The 20,186-nt window shown below is 41.5% G+C and overlaps 2 protein-coding genes across 3 annotated transcripts in view; one reads left to right on the top strand and one right to left on the bottom strand.

Annotated features, from left to right (window-relative positions):
* LOC311058421 (histone H3.2) overlaps window positions 1–20,186 on the bottom strand; it is a gene marked incomplete at its 3' end in the record, with an annotated part of 204,516 nt that overhangs the window by 118,306 nt on the left and 66,024 nt on the right. The window lies entirely within an intron of this gene.
* stox1 (storkhead box 1) overlaps window positions 1–20,186 on the top strand; it is a 40,881-nt gene that overhangs the window by 13,658 nt on the left and 7,037 nt on the right. The window lies entirely within an intron of this gene.

Here is a 20,186-nt window from a genome sequence, read left to right as displayed (position 1 = left end):
GTCGACTACATCTACAGTTGATGTTGACGACTAAAGTGCCTAATTTATACTTAAAATATCTACAAGCTCACAATGCGCCTGCGACGCGTTGTGAGTTTTAGATCAGCTATTTTCGGAGCGCGACACAGCATAGAATGACTTATATTGGTTCTACCGGATCTCTTCTCCAGTAGTACCTCGCAAACATTTTCGTCTAGTTTTTTCTTTGTTGACGAAATTGGCTGTATATTTAGTCATAGTTTTTGTCATCATAGCTTAGTTTTTATTTTGTTTTTGTCAGTGAAAAATGGTAGTCGACGGACATCTTCAGTCATAGTTTTAGTCGACAAAGTTAACGCTGCACTGCATGTGGCCGGTGAATTTTCTTTTATTGAATACTTTATTATTCAGAAATGTAAACAGAGGTACAGTAAAACACCTGGGCTAAAAGGATAACACAAAAAAGGTTTCCACTGTGGTCTTATCTATTCAACTGACAGCGCGACTCGCACAACAGTCGGTGACCATGCAGCTCTAGGACCTTTTTAGACAGTTTAATGTGGCTGTAGGACCTTTTTAGAGGGCTACAGTTCAATGTGGCTCTGTAGGGCCTTTTTAGACGGCTAGGGTTCAATGTGGCTGGCGGACCTTTTTAGACGGCTCCAGTTCAATGTGGCTTCAGGACCTTTTTTAGAAGGCTACGGTTCATGTGGCAGACATGGAGGGGAGCGCCTGTCCGCCGCTGTCCAAAAAACGCTGCTGGGATAACAAACCCAGGAATCTGCTGCAGCTCAGGCTGTGTTAAACAGGAGGAAATGGGTTTCATCTGGGCCCAATGACTGCCATCATTCTTGATTAAGGGGTGTGGAACTGCTGCAAAGCATGCACTCGCTCTCTTTGTGTGTGTGTGTGTGTGTGTGTGTGTGTGTGTGTGTGTGTGTGTGTGTGTGTGTGTGTGTGTGTGTGTGTGTGTGTGTGTGTGTGTGTGTGTGTGTGTGTGTGTGTGTGTGTGTGTGTGTGTGTGTGTGTGTGTGTGTGTGTGTGTGTGTGTGTGTGTGTGTGTGTGTGTGGAGGGGTGTCAGTGGGGGAAAAGCGACCGGAGGGTGGAGTGTGTCAAACACCTGGAACCTCTAAACATCCTAGAAAATGAAAACTTTGTAAAAACGTGTTTAAGTAAAACCACTTGAGTTCATTTATAAGCTTGGTGGTGGTCAGTGCAAGACAATACTTTCCTTTAACAACCGAATGACTTTTTGAACCCACATAACCATGCATACCTCCTGTAGACATAAAGTCATAGATAGATTGATAGATGCATAGATAGGTATATTGTAGATACTGTAGATAGATAGATACTACTGTAGATACTACTATAGATAGAGATCATTAGTTCTCAAAGTGGGGTCCAGGGACCCCCAGGGGTCCTTGGAGGGGTACCCTAGCAAAAGTAGTTAATAAAGAGTCACAATCATTTTGACCCCTTTATCCATATTATGTACTTTGGCTATTCAAAAATAGCAGATCTACAAGCTCATAGCGCGGCACCGAGTGCCGCGCTATGAGCTTGTAGATCTGCAATTTTTTTTAAAACATGATTTGTTTTTGCAAATCTTTGAATATATATATATATGTGTTTTAAAGCATTTTTAACTCAAATCTTTTGCTTTTTTTTGGAGGGGGGGGGGGGTCCCTGGAACAAAATATTTTGAGATGGGGGTCCACGGCCAAATACATATCATTTTGGGGGTCCAACCACTGCTATAAATAGATAGATGGATAGATATCTGATTGATTGATTTTAGGTTTTCTATAGATTTCTATTGAATTATTTCCATTTTTGCCACGTAAACCCTCTCAGCTCTGATGTGATTGTGGTGATGGCACCCCAGTCATAGTAGCAGAGGGATAATTAGAGTGGTGGGATGTTTCGGCGAGCCGAAAGCCACCGGCAGAGTCTGTGTTTGTTTTGAACTTTGTGTCTTTGGGTGCCGGTTTCCTACTACACACAATGATGGTGGTGGCACCAGTTCCACGTGTATACTTTTAATCATATCATCATATTGCACAGAGAGCACCCATTCAATCCGGGGACCCATCTCTTTGGCTATTCAAAAAATAGCTTGTAGATTTGCTACTTTTGAAAAATCGTGAACATTTTTGCAAATCTTTGAATATGTATATTTTCAAAGTGAACATTTGTTACTCAAATCTTTGCTTCTGGCGGTCCTTGGAACAAAATAGTTTACAAATGTTCGATTTAACATATATATATATATATATATATATATATATATATATATATATATATATATATATATATATATTTAAAGTTTGCACACATTTTCCACGATTTTTCAAGAAATAGTAGATCTATTGTACAAGCTCATAACGCGGCACTCTGTGCCGCGCTATGAGCTTGTATATCTGCTATTTTTTAATAGCCAAAGAAATCTGAAATGACAGAGATGCGTTCCCGTATTGAACGGGTTAATAACACAGAAATATGGCTCTGTCTTCCGCTCTGCATTGTCTTCACCTGGTCAGCTGTGTTTCCTGCTTCTAATGAACTTGATAACAGGGACGTTTTAATGGGTACTGACTCAAGTTGAACTCTGTATAAATAGCTGTTACTGTGTGTGTGAACTTGATGATAAAGCATTCCTTGACTTAAGACACTGTCATTTCGTCCTCAGGACGCATTGTAGAATTGTAAGGATTTAAATAAAATCACAGCTTTGGTGAAGGAAATAATATGTTTGTATAAGCGCGGTTGTTCAAACGTTTGCGCTCTGAATATGTGAATATGTTTTGACTGTTGCACGAAGGGATGGGACGATATGAAGATTCTATGTCACGATTATTGTGGCAATTCTTTTTGTGATTAGCGATATTATCGCGATAATCAAAATATGCTTAAAACTTAAAATGCCACTTAAAATGCCACCACATTGCACTTTTGTCCTCTTGAACCCCCAGCATCCCTCTTCTCGGGGGAACGTTCGCCAAAAATAGCCGATCTACAAGCTCAGAGTTTAAATGAACACTCTGAACTTTAATTATTTGAACACTAACGTCCCTATTCTGGGTGGTGGGGGGGGGCATTCAGCGAATATAGACGATCTACAAGCTCAGTGCTGTGAGCTTTATCTTTCTATTTTTGGTGAAGACATTTGGTGTTAAGGAAAATAAAGGTAGGATAGGGCACCCTGCAACACTCTGGTTAAGTGGGTTTAAGTGATCTACAATCGGCTATTTTCAAATAGGTTCAGTGGTTAAACTGATTGCTGGGGCGGCAGTGGCTCAGGGTTAGAGTGGACGGGCAGAGTGAACTGGATACCGCAAGGTTCCCAGCTCGATCAGGTTGGTGCCTTGCATGGTTTCCTCCGCTATCGGTGTGTGAATGTGTGTGTGAATGTAATGCACAATCTATGAGAACCACTGGCATGCCATAGAGTCTATGGCATAGACCAATGGTTCTCAGACCTGTTGAATTCCAAAGTAAGTATCCCCATAACTCTGACAGTATACAAATGGAACCAAACGGACCCTGACGGGTCCGTTTGGTTCCGTTTGTATACTGTCAGAGTTACAGACATGTAAGGGTCTATTTAGAACCCCCTAAGGAACGCTAAGGAGTCCATGGAATAAACTTTGAGAGCCACTGGCATGGACGATAGTTGGTTTGTGACTTTGTGGCATCGTGGCTACGGTTTCAGCCTGGTCGTGCACAAACCCATTAAAAAAAAAGAAGTGCATATAAGTAATGGAAGGAGTGAAGGAGTGAAAGCCACCCTGGCTACACTTCCAGCCTCGTTATTAGTCTCTGTATATTCAATTCATATTCGTTAAGAGTTTTACTGCACTGGGTGAGGCAATTCCAACAACACTGGTGGTTTCTATAGTGACGCAAGACGACACAAGCCCCCATCTGTGTCCCCTGCCTGCTGTTTATGGGTCCACACACAGTGTGACAACCATTAATGACATTAGTCTCTTACGAGAAATCGATTTTCTCCAGAAAGTGGGATTAGCGCCGTCGTCCTCCTCCTCCTCCTCTCGACCATTCTTTCTAAACCCTTCTGAGAAGAACTCGGCCTCGTCGTGAATCATTGTCTTCTTTTTAAAGTTGGTAAAGGGTTTAAATGTCAAATTTAATACGCTACTAATGTGGCCACATTAGCTGCGACGTGCATAACTCAGTTATGACAAGAAAAACATTCCATGAGTTAATATGGGGCCGTTCCTCCTTCCAGGATTAGCTGATCTCACTTTGCCAACAAAGCAGGCCGTGACGCAACGAGGACATAGTGTCATGTATACTGTTACTGTATACGCAGTAGTGTTGATCTTTGCCTCCGACATGCTGTGCGTCCGCGTAGTAATATTTAACCCGTTAAGACCTGAGGCCGATTCTGCTTAATGTCTTCTAAATCCTAACAGCTTTCTGAAACACTTATGTTGCTATATTCTCAAACATTGTCATGTCAAGGACCGCCAAAATTATATGTATTTGGCCACGGACCCCCATCTCAAAATATTTAGTTACAGGGACCCCCAGAAGCAAAGATTTGAGTTAAAAATGTTCACTTTAAAAACATATATATTCAAAAATGTGCAAATATCTTCATGATTAAAAAAAAAAAGGCAGATCTACAAGCTCATAGCGCGCCGCGCGGCACTCGGTGCCGCACTATGAGCTTATAAAATATGGATAAATTGGTTCCACAGATACGTTCCGGGTTTGAATGGGTTAACCGAAGGTGTTAAGAGAAAGAGATAGTAAAGTTTCAGATAAAACATATTTATATAATGGCCCCCGCAAGACAAGGTATTTTTACTGTTTAAGAATCAATAAAGCTGCCGTGTGATATCTGTAAATTATTTTATTGCACAGTAATGTGTTTTTAAGTGATTCTGGTTAGCAGTCATTTTGAGGGCAGCTCAGCGTCCATGTTTAGGCCACATGTGAAACCCAATGACGATGTGTTCATTACACACCCAACGACGCACGATCACACACTCATTATTGCTATAGTGTTTTTTTTACTAGGGGGTCCTTGAGGGGGTTCCAGGGGGTCTCCAGCAAAATGAGCTAATATAGCATCCAAATCAGTTTAACCGCTTTAGCCCTATTTTACACTTCAGTTATTCGAAAATTCACACGTCTACAAGCTTCACGATGCACTGCGATGTGTCACGTGTTGTGAGTTTCAGTAGATCGGCAATAAAAAATAAAAAAAAGTTTAAAACGTTTTGCAGGTAAACCAGAGTCTCTTGCACACCTAGTTATCAGCTCAGGGACAGTTGGTAGAGCAGACGGTAAGATATAAAACAGAAGAACCAACCTGCACACCGAAGGGTTTTCTCTATTGAGCGAGTGAAGACGGTGTGCGCTGCAGGTTCTTCTGTTTTATAATAAAAAAAAAAAGTTGTACGCAAATGTTCTCTTATGGGGGGTCGCTGCTGGCACTAAATCTTTTCAAATGGGGGGGGGGGGGGGGGGGGGTTCCGTAGCTTAATAATACATCAAAAAGTTTGACAGCCAAAGTGCCGTTACAGGCCAGGATGAGACTGTGAGTTGCAGAGTGAAGGGATCTGCTCACATCACATGGTCTATTGAGACCGTTTTACTGCAGGCAGGGCCCACTCACATAACATGTGTGTGTGTTCAAGTCAAAGACGCAGGGGAGGGTGTGTCCCAGAGAGCTGTGTGTGTGTGTGTGTGTGTGTGTGTGTGTGTGTGTGTGTGTGTGTGTGTGTGTGTGTGTGTGTGTGTGTGTGTGTGTGTGTGTGTGTGTGTGTGTGTGTGTGTGTGTGTGTGTGTGTGTGTGTGTGTGTGTGTGTGTTGTGTGTGTGTGTGTGTGTGTGTGTGTGTGTGTGTGTGTGAGTCCCATGCAGACAAAGGGGAAAGGCTGAAGGTGTGGCGTCATTAAACCACAGCAGAGCCTCTCTCTCCCGTTTCACTCAGTGTGAATGAGTGAATGTGTCACATTGTCTGCACACAGAATTCTCTCATGTGGCCGCTGTCGGGTGGAAACCTCGCATCTCCATATTTCAACTTTTTTCAACTTTTTCCATAAATCAATGCCCTACTTTGTCATACCACAGTGTCACACAAAAATAGCCGATCTGCAAGCTCACAAAGCTATTTTTGAAAGTGAAAGTAACAGTGGTTAATGGCGTGTCTGACTGTGGGGTTTTATACATATTGAACCAATTAAAAGTATTAAAGAGTAGTTCACCCAAAACATTACTTATTTTCTTACCTTGAATTCATGGATTTTTTTTTGTTTTTGTCGCATTCCTGAGCCAATCATTTGATGACCTAATGATGCTATTGTCTCCGATAGTAGACTCCGCCAGTCATCAAATTATTGGCTTAGAAATGCAACAAAAAAAAAATCCATAATTCAAGGCTTCACGGGGTGTGTAATTGATAGAAAATACGTCTTTTTTTGGGTGAACTACTCCTTTAACAAGAGCTTGTAACTGAATAATAACGACACTTGATGCATTGTGACACCCCCCTCCCCCCCCCCCACATATCCTTGAAAGTAACAGTGTGTAACAGGTTTCCACCCGGATCAATAAAGCGTCATCTCCATGACAACATCTCACTGATAGATAGGTGCCTGCCACTGGCGCCTGATCGCCATTAGTTCAGCTAATCGCATAGATTTTTGCATGATCGTTTTATAGTCATCCGTATAAAAACAGCCGGATGAAATGAAAAGAAGTGTCATATTTACATTGTTATTTCCACGTTGTTGTCCATGCTCTTTTAACCACGTTCAACCTGGCTTTCCTATTTTTGGGAAATATTTTAAAAAATTTGAATCATCTTTATTGTCACATCACAGGTGTAAAAACAGTGGGTGGAATTTGTTTTTGTGCAAGCTCCATAATTTCTGATTGTTTCCAGAAAGAAAAGAAAGAAGGGAGGTGTGTGTGTGGGGGGGGGGGGCAAAAGGAAGGCAAGATATCTACATTATTTACACATAGCATATCCATTCAAACATTATGTACATGAGGTTTAGAAATAAGGTGCGTGAGCATAGTAGCTGGTATATAGCGTTCATGACATTAGTGCAAGAAGAGTATAGATAGGGCTGTCACAAATCGCAATTATTTGAGATAATAGCAATTATTCTGTCATCATTGTTTCCATGTTGAAAACATGTCTTACATTGAAAAAAAGCTATCTAGATCTACAAGCTTACAACGTGTGACATGTTGCAAGCTTGTAGATCAGCTAGATCTGCTATTTTTACGTTATTTGTTAAGTATAAAATTATTAAATATGTCATGTGGAATGTTTGATTATGAAGCCTAAAAGCCTTTTTTTTAATTCATATGTTCCATTGTTCAATGCCAAAAACACAATGAAATCGTTAATCGCAATTATTTGTGTGGCAATGAATCGTCAACTTAAATGTTGTAGTCGTGACACAGCCCTAGAAGAGTATCAGTGCGTATCGGCAAGTGTCAAGTCCAACCACATTACTGGTCAAGTCCACAGGTAGGTCCATGAGGAAAGCAGAAGTCCAAGGCCAACCTGATGATAGACGGTGTCATGCCTTGTGTAGCCTCGATCTTCAGGCTTTTATTGTTTAGTTTTGCTAAAAAAGAAAAGCCTGGACCAACCATAGCCTGTCCTGGGTCTAAGGAAGTGGGATTTCCCCAACCAACCAGAGTGCAGTGGGCGTCGCCCGTAATGTTGTGTTAACGGGGCGGGGGTTGACGGACAGATAAGTGAACCAATCAGGCGCAGTCTCTCTGCGCCTCTATACACCCGCCCCTCTAGACACGAAATCAGGAGCGTTGGAGCAGGCTATGCCTTGTGCAACAGTCTGATGGTATGAACATGTTAAAAAACTGTCATAACTTTCCAAGCCATTTCAAAGATGGTAGAAATAGAAGAGCTATACGCACCGTGCTCACGCTGTGAGCTTGTAGATTGATTTGAAAGTTTACAATTATTAAGGATATGGCCTGTTTTGGCCATAGTACTTTGTTTGTTTTGATTATTGGTACCAGTCATTGTCAGTCATTTCTTTGCATATTTTCATGAATGGGCTTTGTGTGTTATTTATTTGTCATGTCTTCCCTGTGCATTTTGCATTTACAAAGCCCAAAAGGCCAACATAAATGTCATTTTTATTTATATGTTCCAATGTTCAAAGCCAAGACACAGAATTGAATAATTAATTGTTGCAATTATTTGCATGGCAATTAATCACCAACTAGGATTTCATGATGGTGACAGCCAGCCCTACTCGGTGGGTGGTGTTTTTTTCTTTCTTCAAGTTCATGTTGAATGGCATGCAGTGTGTCTTTAATAATATAAGAGAGGCTGAAGATTAGTCTGTTTGCTTATTAAAGCCTAAAAGATTAAAGGGACAAGATAAGGGGTGTGCGTGTGGGCGTGCATGTGTGTTATTGCAAGATTGTGGGACCACCAGCCTGATGTTTCAATTAGATCTAACCTGACTGTGATATGGAGGAGACCTTTGTATTGATTTTTAATCTGTAAGCTTTGTTTCTCCCCGCCAAAGAGATTGATCGTATATATAGTAATAATCTAAAGATGTTGATCTCTAATTGGCTCTGTCTGTGAGATTCTGTGAATTTAAAGGCAAAGTTTTGTTAGTCACTTCCATTGATCCAAGCCGGAACACAATCGATTGATCGATCATTAAAATAAACATGTGCTTGTCTTTACCTGGATGCGTCTGTCCCTTCAGTCCAAGTGCTAAGCACATAGCAAACGTCAGATCTGTACAGAAACGGGGTTAGGTCTTCTTTTGTCACAGGACTGAAAATGTCCCTTGTGTTACTTTAACAGTAGAGTCAGGGGCGTCGTGTGGGGTCCCAGGGAATGGCAATTGCCAGCCCCTAGTGTTTGCACTTAACCTAGAATCCAGTTATTTTATGCATATTTATGCATACAACCTTTTATTCATTATTGTCTCCACCAGGCCGAAAGGCATGGCGAAAGAGTATGTTTTGCACCCTGTCCGTCCGTCCGTCCGTCCGTCCGTGTGTCCATCTGTCTGTGAACAGCTAATCTCTGGCACCGTTGGCCCGCTCGCTGCGAAACTGTGCACACACACTTCCTGGATGCCAATTCAGAACCTCTGCCCCAAATTTTTCACATGGGCCTGTTATAGCGCCACCAGGAGGCCAATTTCTGCAAAACACATTTTTTAATATTACTCCTACAGATTTTATCCAAACATCACGCAAATCGGTACACAGTATCTCTTTAGTCATGTGATCACCACGGATCTGTACGCAGCATGCGATTTTCGTGAAATTGTACACGCACATTCCCACTAGACCGAGGAAGAAATGCCACTTGAAAATGTTCAAATCAGCCTCATGGTGGCGCTATATCAGGCCATTCGTGTTTTAACCTATAAATGCAACGATCTGTGTGAAACTTTGCACGCACTCTCTCTAGAGGCCAAGGAAAAACCTTTGCCATGCATTTTTCACATCTGCCTTTTATAGTGCCACCAGGAGGCTGATTTGTGCAAAACACATTTTTTGATATTACTCCCACAGATTTTATCCAAACATCACGCAAATTGGTACACAGTATCTCTATAGTCATGTGATCAACATGGATCTGGCCGATTTTCCATATTCCATCCTGATTGGCTAAGATTGGCTTCCAAAGTTTGCAGGATTGGTTCGTTTTGAACAAAATGTCTCAAATCATCAACGCAGCATGCGATTTCCGAGAAATTGCGCACGCACATTCCCACTAGGCCGAGGAAGAAATGCCACCCTTTTCACATTGGCCTGTTATAGCGCCACCAGCAGGTCTAATTTAGCAAAACACATTTTTGGAACAAAATGCCTCAAATCATGAATGCAATGTCAAATCATGAATGCAAGGCCTAAGAAGAAATGGCACCCCTTTTCACATTGGCTTATTATAGCGCCACCAGGAGGCCACAATAACCTACCTGACCTGGCGGAAACCTGTGCTCCGAGGAGCACTTTTTCTAGTTTTGCAGATGAATCTGACTCTAGATCGGCACTGAGTGCATCCTCCACACCCGTCCATCTACACAGGGTTAGGCTTAGACACTTGTTTTCTTGTATGCAACCATACATTCAATAACCACTTTCAACCTTCCCTTAAATACAGAGAAAATAGTCGATCTAGCCGATGCGACACATTGTGGGCTTGTAGATCGACTGTTTTCAAAAGATTTTAAATGCAGCTTAAGTAGTAGTAACTACGTTTGCCACCCCTCTAGTTTTTAATGAAAATACACCTCTTGAGTCGGGTCACCGGGCAGATTCTTGTATTTTGTTTTAGCCACTTAAAAGATGAGACTTGGAAATGACTTTGCTTTCAGATGAACGTACAACGCTGCCAGTGTCTTTACTGTGAAGCGGAGCCGTTGAAAGAGAGTTATGTCACTCTTTGATCTCACCGCAACACCATCATGTGGTGCATGTGTCGCACGTACAGTACACCCATTATGAGGATCCAACGTTGGAACTATATGTTAGTGTTTGGAGCTATTGGAACTATACATTAATGTTTGTAACTATTGGAACTATACATTTAGTGTTTGGAACTATTGGAACTATACATTAGTGCTAGGAACTATTTGAACTATACGTTAGTGTTTGGAACTATTGGAACTATACATTAGTGTTAGGAACTATTTGAAGTTCAAATAGTTCCTAACACTAATACGTTAGCGTTTGTAACTATTGGAACTATACATTTAGTGTTTGTAACTATTGGATGGATTGGTGTTTGGAACTATTTGAACTATACATTAGTGTTTGAAACTTTTTGTCGCACGGTGGCAAGCGTTACGTCTGCATTCTTGTTCTTCTTGTCTCTGACCAAAATGTATTCCAAATCAACCGTAAGTTGCTTTTGGCAATAAATGATTGAATGTGATATGAATATCCTTTTGCTTACAATGCAAGTCTATGGAAGAGTCGTCATAACTCTCTCTCTCTCTCTCAATAGCTCTGCTCTGAAGCTCGCAGACGCTGTGTGTGTGCTGTGTGTGTGTGTGTGTGTGTGTGTGTGTGTGTGTGTGTGTGTGTGTGTGTGTTGCAGTGTGTGTTAATATTCCCCTCAGAGAAAATGAAGGTAATGCAATCACATGTGAAATGGGACTCATGTGGCCCATCGGGCCCAGCAAACCACACAGTCAGCCATGTGAGTACATGTGGCATTGATCAGACTCAGGAGCCACGAACATCTCTTTGGAGAGCATCTGTCTGCCAATCCTCTCCACAATTTGTGGAGTGTGATTTCAATCTCTTCAGTCAGCATTTTCAATCATGACCAGCTGTTTATTCCAACCGGGACACCTTATGACTTGACAAGATGTAAATGTGATTTTGCTCTAGATGGAAGAGTCTACGCAGCATACTCCACTGTATACTGGATGTGTATAATGTATACAAAGAATCAGAGTCACTTCAATGCGGGGTTCATGCAAGGAAAGTTATTGGTGGAACAAAACACATTTAGCCACTTAAGCAATAAGCACGATATACTTCTATGAATCGCGAAAATTGCCGATCGACAGGCTTTTAGATCTGGTATTTTTGCTGTTTTTGAAACTTTTTTTTTTTTTTTTTTTTTTTTTAAGTTGTCTCCTATAATGACATGCCCCAAAAAGGGACGCCAGTGTTAAAGTGATTAACGGTTCACACAGGACTACCGACTCTTATTGGTGCAAAATGTCGTCGCAGAACATTCATTCAGGCAGATGTATACATAGACAACAGACAAAATTGTCAATTCAGACTTATAATGAATATGTAGACGCAAAACTCCAGACTGGTCAAAAAGAACCCAAAAGCTGCAGAATTTAGTAGAATGTCAGACAACATTTTAGAAATGACTGATTACTGAACTAAATGACACATTGTGTTTTTTTTTTGCAGTTAAAAAAATAACTGATGGTCAACTTTTTGTTGAACAAAAGTAATTCTGCAAGCGACACAGTCGTACCACAAGTATAAATTACCTTTTCCTTCATTAGGGCCTGTCTGTCTGTCTGTCTGTTTGGTCTCTGTCTGTTTTCCTCTCTCTCTCTCTTTCTCTCTCTCTCTCTGTTGCATTGTGGAACAGGGTTGTGTTGCCATGGCATTCAGCAGGGCATTCATGCTCTGTGTGACAAAGGGCGTAATGTCTGTGGGCCAGTCTTGGATTACAGGAACACAGTTCCGTTTCCCCCAGGAGAGAAGAGGGTTACCACCGGCCTGACGGTCACGCCTGCTAATGTTAGACTCAATAAACACTAATCCGTCCGTCCTCCCAGTGTACACCACCTGGGTTTGTTCAGGAGTTTATTCACAAATAAACTGCTATGGATATATTCCTGTTCTGTGTCGGAACACCTGTGTTGTTCGTCCCGTGCACCCCCCCCCCCCCCCCCCCCCTTCTTACTTTCCTTGTCTGGCTGCCAGAGTTGCCTAAACGACTTATTATAATTGACTTTGGTCTTCTTATTCTTTTTTTTATTGTAAAGTTGTTTACAAATCTCTGCAGTTGCGGGTTGAATTATTTTTTTTTGTTGGGGGGGGGGGGGGGGGGGGGGGGGGGGCTTAATTCTGAAGTGTAGTTGCTTATTGTTTGAGCTTGTTCCCTATATGTGTAATGTTAAATACAGTTCTATGTTCCCTTCATGTTGAATAAAGTCCTACTGATTTACATGCATTTTACTGCAGGATCCCTCCGCCCCTCCCCTTCCCCCATACACACAGGCTGCGTCTAACTAGCGTACTAACCCTACTGTGATTGGGTGCCTTAGGTAGAGTAAAGGTATGGTTATCGTTTGTCAGACATACTACGTCGTCATAGAAACTAACCCTAACTACTTTCCATGATGGTGGGTAGTGGTAGGCTATGTCTGGAAAGAAACATTGTAGTTTTTACTCATTGTTGTTCCGATACCAATACCAGTATGGGAAAAGCTGCCGATACTGCCTAAAATGCTGGTATTGGCGAGTATGCCAGTCTATGCCATACCGATACCATGTCATTTATCACATGATGATGTTTCATATACAGTCATATGTTGATTGCTTCAGTTGATGTTGCACGACTGTTTTATACTCTTACTATACTATTTACAAACCAGGAAAGCATCCGTGTCATGCATTGGTTACAAAAAAAAGACAGATATACAAGCTCACAGCGCAACACAGCAGCTTCGCTGCGAGCCTGTACATCTGCTATTTGTGAACATTTTGGAAAAAGCTGACCGGTAGGCTATCACACGCAGGTAGCAGTACAACCCAAGGTTCCACCAACATTCAACATCGCTTTTAAGTACTACTAGCAAGTAAAGCGGCTTTGGCCCTGATGTACCCTGATGCAAAAGAGGCCTGTAATGTCTTTACAAACGTGGTAAATGTTTGTCCCATCGTCAGCTGCTCAACTCTCTGTGGTTACTACAGTTATTCACAACACTAGCCCCCCTCTGACCCTGTGGTCTGCTCGCTGTCCTAGCTCGTCTGTCAGGGGGTTAACAATGGTCAGTGGGGTTGCTATGCGGATAGGCTGGCAGCCAGGGCATTTCTATAGGAAGTTATCAACAATAGAGCGCAAAGGCAAGCGGCGGTAATTCACTGCCCAGGGAGACAGACTATTGAGACATCCTCTCTGAGGTTTAAAGTCAGATTAAAGCCTTGTGCAGAGAGGGCTGCCGGGGAAGGCAGTTTGTTTCCCCCACAATCTGTCCCTCCTGTGTCATTGGATCAGGTACACAAAGAAAAGAGCCAGCGCCGTGAGCCTCGGGAGCTTAATTTGAGCCACTGGAGTTTACTGACAATGCAATTGATGTTTTTGTGGACTTAATAACTTCACTTGAAGCTATTCCTCCTCGCACTGGATAAGACACGTCCGCTCCTCAAAGCCCTAACATGTTTTCTGAAAACATCGTTCCACATAAATGTAAGTGCGAATAAAAAATAATAAAAGAAGAAGAAAAGAAAAAAGAAAGGGAAAAAAAAGATGCTCTAATTAGCGCACAAATCTCCGCCAGGAGGCATACATACCGTACCTCCCTCCATCTTTTTGTCTGTGTGGGGCGTGTAAAGTAACTAAGTACATTTACTCAAGTACTGTACTTAAGTACAATTTTGAGGTACTTTTACTTTACTTGAGTATTTCCAATTGTCTGTACTTTTACTCCACTACATCTCAGAAGCAAATATTGTACTTTTACTCCACTACAATTATTTGAAAACTTTAGTTACTAGTTACTTTGCAGATATAAATTATTATAGTATAAAACATACATTAACCACTTTAGCCCTATTTTATACTTAGGCTATTTGAATATAGCCGATCTACAAGCTCACAACGCGTCGCATCGCGACGTGTTGTGAGCTTGTAGATCTGCTGTTTTCAAACATTTTTGTACTTTTACTTTTGGTACTTTAAGTACATTTTGATACCAATACTTCTGCACTTTTACCCAAGTCAATTTTGAATTCCGGACTTTTATGTGTAACAGAGTACTTCTACATTGCAGTATTGATACTTTTACTTAAGTAAAACATTTGAGTACTTTTTCCACCACCTGGGCGTGTGATAGCCATGTTTTGGGTTTGCGAGCATGTATGAAAAGGCACGGGGCAATGAGGGGGCGGGATATAATGAAATGCCAGCTTTTTGTTGAGGGAGTGTTGTATACCATTGTTCATTATTGACGGTGCTTCTTTTGTGTTTGATGTCTGTACCCTTTTGTATCTACCGTACTTTCTCTTGCCCTGTTACTGTTTCTTAACTGCAGTGCTGCCTATGCTGACTGAATTGCCCGTGCTGATCAATAAAGGTCTTGTCTGACTGCCATTACATAATACAAAGTATTATGTAATAAACCGTAGTACAAACCGTAAACATCAGAGTGGACAGGTCTTTGGACAGTGAACACATTGAAAAGTAGCAGCCTTGACGACAATGTTAAGAATGCCATTTAGATTCAGTGCACATATTGTTTTGATATTATATTGTTTAGATCAGTGGTTCTCAACCAGTGGTCCGGGGACCACCATTGGTCCTTGGGGGGGTTCCAGGTGGTCCCGAGCTAAATGATGGAGAGTTAGTGACCAAATGGACCCCTATAGATCTTTAACTCTTGAAAGCGTAAAATGAAACCAAATGGATTACGGGTCCATTTGGTTTCATTTTACGCTCTCAAGAGTTACATTATTGTTAAACATCTGCATTACTTAATTAAAGAATTGTTATTTGGATCAACGTTTGCCTGTTATCTCTCCAATATGGTACCAACATCAATACAGCTGGGAATGTGGACAAAATCTTGAGTGTGAGAGTCTAAATCTCATCAAACGGTGGTCCGTGGCTCAAATGCCGAATAAATAATGGACCTTGATATGAAAAGGGTTGAAAATCACTCGTTTAGACTGATGCTAGGTTCTTGGATTTCCTGTGAACCTAGTTTACTGAGGCGTTACACTGTCTGCTAAATGCCTAAATTGTAATAGTGTGGCAATAATCATGTTATCACTAGGACAAACATGATATTACAACGTTATAGCCTAATACATTGCAATATATGTGTGCGACCATCACAGCTCCAATGTCAGATAGATATATAGATCCAGCATGTACTTCTGAACAGATTTCTGTATTTTAATGTTCTGTGTAGATAGATAGCCTCCTAGAACTTTAATGATCCTGCGTTTTAAATTCAGCCGTCGGTGTCTTCTGCGAAGTGTGATTGTTGATTTGTCATTTGTATGACCACCATTCAATGAAAGGTTGCAATGTGACATGCATGTGCTGGGTTTTCACTCGCCCACATTCGCTGTGTGCGAGTCCTTCACGACAGGACGTTAGGCAACGCAAGGCAGTGGGCACTAGTTTGTTTACAGTGGGCTTATCTGTAAATGACCTATGCTGTAGCAATCTCCATAATCTTCACCAATAAGAACAATATTGCTTTACAAGAACAATGATGGTGTGGCTAGAGTTTCCCTGAACAATCTATATTTGTTTACATGCATAGAATATTAACTGCAATGAGTGCAACTTTGACAAGATGCTATTTCAGTCTGGAGCCTTGGCTCCACTTTGGATGCCTGGCATTAGTTCTCAAAGTGGGGTCCGGGGACCACCAGGGGTCCTTGGGGGGGGTACCAGGTTGTCCCCAGCAAAATAAGTTAATATAGAGTCGCTATCATTTTAACCACTTTAACCATATTTTAAAGATTTGGGGGTCCTTGGCACGAAAACGTTTGAGAACCACTGCCATAAGGCAGACATATCAGGAATTGAGGAGGTCCTATGATACTGATCGACCGTGTAGTTTACAACATTAGCTGTGGACGGACAGACAGGATTGAGTGGCAATAGAAACAAACAAGGGAATCTGAATTTTAATTCTAAAAAGAAGCTGCACTATACGGGATGATGATGACAGTTTTTTTTGTGCCTTCTTGCTTCTTTACAAAAAAATCCAGCCTATATTTTACATTCATATTATTAGAGATGTACCGAATCTACCAATACCATTTTCTCCTTACCGATTCCGATACACATAACTTGCGCATTGGTCGATACCGAGTACAGATCCGATGCCGTTGCGTAATTCAAAGAAATCTAGGACAGTGGTTCTCAAAGTGGGGTCCAGAGACCCTCAGGGTTCCTTGAGGGGGTTCCAAATGTACACTCAGGTTTGTAACTCTGTGTACAAATGGAACCATTTACAGGGTCCATTTGGTTCCCTTTGTACACTCTTAGAGTTATGAGGGCCTTTGACATTTAAAAGTTTGAGAGCCACTGATCTAGGAATAAATACATAAATCCATGAATAATTAATGAATTAGTTAAAGTGCAGCTCAAAGTTAGTAAAATGATAGTAAGTAAAATAGTAAATTGTACAGTAAGCATATAAAACAGTAGTGCAACATCAATTCAAAATATGACTGTAAATTAAATCTCCTCATGTGATAAATTGGTATCGGAATGGCATAGACTGGCATACTTGCCGATACTAGTATTTTAGGCAGTATCGGCAGCTTTTCCCATACTGGTATCGGTATCGGAACAATTCTACATATTGTAGACAGGTTTCTGCTCAACTCTGGGGCATAACGCTGTACTCATTTCAGCAAATCATCTTCCTAGTTTGAGACTGAGGTCACATGATCACAGACTGCAGCTCGCTGCTCTGGCTGACTGTAATCACGCACAGCTTAGAAAGTGGTTTTGCCCCCTGAATGTGCACTCACACACAGCCAGTGATGTTTGTAAACAAGAAACCCATCTATTGTTCATATTCACAATAGACCTACACAGCATATACATATATAGAGAGAGAGAGAGGTAAACCAGCACAGTTACATTGAAAATACTTTGTCTAAAAGGTCCGTTCATGACATGACAAGTCCTTGCGGTCTTGTTTCCAATGAGGTGAGAGAGGAGACTGCTAGACTTGTCACATTTTATTGATAGGCTATAATTTCTTATACTTAATCGGGTCTACTGTGTATATCTAAACTGAGGGTGTGTACGTGTGTGTGTGTGTGTGTGTGTGTGTGTGTGTGTGTGTGTGTGTGTGTGTGTGTGTGTGTGTGTGTGTGTGTGTGTGTGTGTGTGTGTGTGTGTGTGTGTGTGTGTGTGTGTGTGTGTGTGTGTGCATGCTGTACTGAGGCAGCTATCTGATTAGTGGTTTATTTTCTCTGCCTTGGCCTTAAGTGGTTAAAGTGTTAGGGTTGTAAATGTTTACTTTCCACGGAGTGTGAGCTTGTCGGTGTTCTTACTGAATGCCCAGGGGTGCGTGGTAGAATCACTCACTCACACACGCCCGCGCACACACACACACACACACACACACACACACACACACACACCAAAGCCGAATTCACACATTTAATACATAACCCATTGTTGAAAGAAATATATATATATCTCACTCATTGTAAATAGATATTAAATCACATGATGGGGACAAATACTTTTGTAAAGATGGCAGTACTGTAGGTTGTTAAATTCAGTATAGTACTAATAGTAGGGTGATGTCAAGGAAGGACACCCAAAACAATGTGTATTTGGCCTTGGACCCCCATCTGAAAATATGTTGTGCTAGGGACCCCCATACAAGATTTGTGTTGCGAAAATATATATTTAAAAAAAAGATATACAGTATATCATTTTCAATGTATATAGGATTAAAGTGGTTAAACCGATGTTATATTAACTAACTCATTTTGCTGCTGAAGCCCCCCCCCCCCCCCCCCCCCCATGTCATACAGTATGGCCAATAAGCTGTTACTGATACTGATACATCTCTTGTCCAACATACCACCTGCGGTGCACCGTCCGTCCGTTGTGAGGTTGTTGTAGCTGATTAACTACAAACTCATTTTCCAATGCTGCGAGTAGAGATCATGTTCATGCCCTCTCCATTAGGTTTGTTACACTTGAACTATCTTAAAGAGTGGGTCTCTCTCTCCCAGCTCTGCTGCTAATCATTCACCAGCATCGCTAAATGGCTTTGTTTGTTTTGGTGCTTTACGTTGGACCAGAAGGGAGGGATCACAGTTTTTTTTTTTAATATTGTTGCTGTTGGGCAGAAACCTCTTATCTCCATATTTCAACTTTTCAATTGTATTAAAAAAAAAATCAACTGTCCTGCTTTGTCATACTAGACTGGTGCAAAAATAGCCAATCTACAAGCTCACAACATGTCGCAATGTAACGCGTTGTAAGCTTGTAGATCGGCTATTTTTGAAACAATGTGAGAGTGAGAGTGTGTCTGTTGGTTTTTTATAGATATTGAACTAATGAAAAGTATTAACAAGAGGTTGTGACTAAACAGTAACTAGTGCCCCCTTTGGAACACCGGTTCTGTTTTCCATTTTCCTGAAAAGTAACAGTTTTGGACAAAGGTTCGCTGCTCCCCACAGCGACGATTTGACAATGTGTTGCTACCCAGCGCCTTCATTCTGCCTGTATCATACCCTTCACAGGTCTAACATTCTTTAAGTCTGATAGTATGCAAATGTAACCAAGTGGACGCGTTCTATTGGTACCCTCTCAAATCAAACTGGTCTAGTAAGGGGCGGCCATAGCTGAGTGGTTAGTGATCCCGCCTACGGAGCCAGAGGCCCTGGTTGCCGCAGGTTCGATTCCCGGCCAGGACAGCATATGTGTCGATGAAATGAAATTTGTCCCTGAGCAAGACTCTTAACCCCTAATTGCTCACAGGTTCTCATTGGAAACAAGACCGCAAGGACTTTCATGAACGACCTGTTAAAAGGAATTACCACTACATAATCCTACGTAGTATGAAATGTGTCCCAATAGTCTCTTGCATCTGGCCAAATGTCCGTTGTTTGTTGTTTTTAATATGTAGCACTTTGAGATTTGGTTCATAAAGTGTGTTACAAATAAAATGTATTATTATTATTGTTATTATTAAATGTGTGTCGAAGGTTGACTGAAGCAGACATCAGACAACCTGGAGGGTTGTGAATGTTGGGTCACGCAGCGAGGCTGCAAATAATTGAGGTCTAATTGTTTCAAAGTCCACAGTCAGTCGTGACATGCAGTCCGGTTCCCGGGGGTGTGGGACAGTTTTATGGCCCCGCTACTACTATCTCTCCGCCTCCTCCCTCTCTGCTCACTGTGTAGACTTCTCTCACTTGATGTGAAACAGCCCACTAAAGGTAGCCCATAAAAATAACAAAAAAGAAAAGAAAACTGTGTGCCCGAGGGAGCGAAATCACTGTGGTGTGTTGCTTTTCAGCGGTTTATAAGATGGATTCATGTGCAGTTACTAGTCTTGGGTACTGAGAAGATGAAACGCCTCTGAAATGTCTGTGTTGTGTTTTGAAATTTGCTTGTTTTATGATCTCAAAGCCCTGGAGGAGCTTCTCTCTGATGGATTCCTAAAGTTTGTTAGAATATCATTGGAATTCCATCAACCTCTCTCTCTCTCTCTCTCTTTCTCCCCACCCCCTGAAACATTGTTGTTCTAAGCCTTTTAGAATAACATGTTGGTGCCTTTAGAATCTACGGGCACCTCTTGGCTTGAGTAGAACCTTATGATATATAGAAAGATATCTGATCTCACCCCAGCAGGCAGACTTGTGGTCACTTCTGTGGGAGTAATGGAATTCTGCGGTCTGCCCCAGTATAAATGGAATTTCAATTGCAGTCAGGCACGGTTCACATA

Source organism: Gymnoscopelus microlampas (genome assembly GCF_963454915.1).
Source record: "Gymnoscopelus microlampas genome assembly, chromosome: 13".
Lineage (NCBI taxonomy): Eukaryota > Metazoa > Chordata > Actinopteri > Myctophiformes > Myctophidae > Gymnoscopelus > Gymnoscopelus microlampas.
The sequence above is the reverse complement of the archived record's forward strand: the minus strand, read 5'-3'. Positions and strand labels throughout refer to the sequence as shown.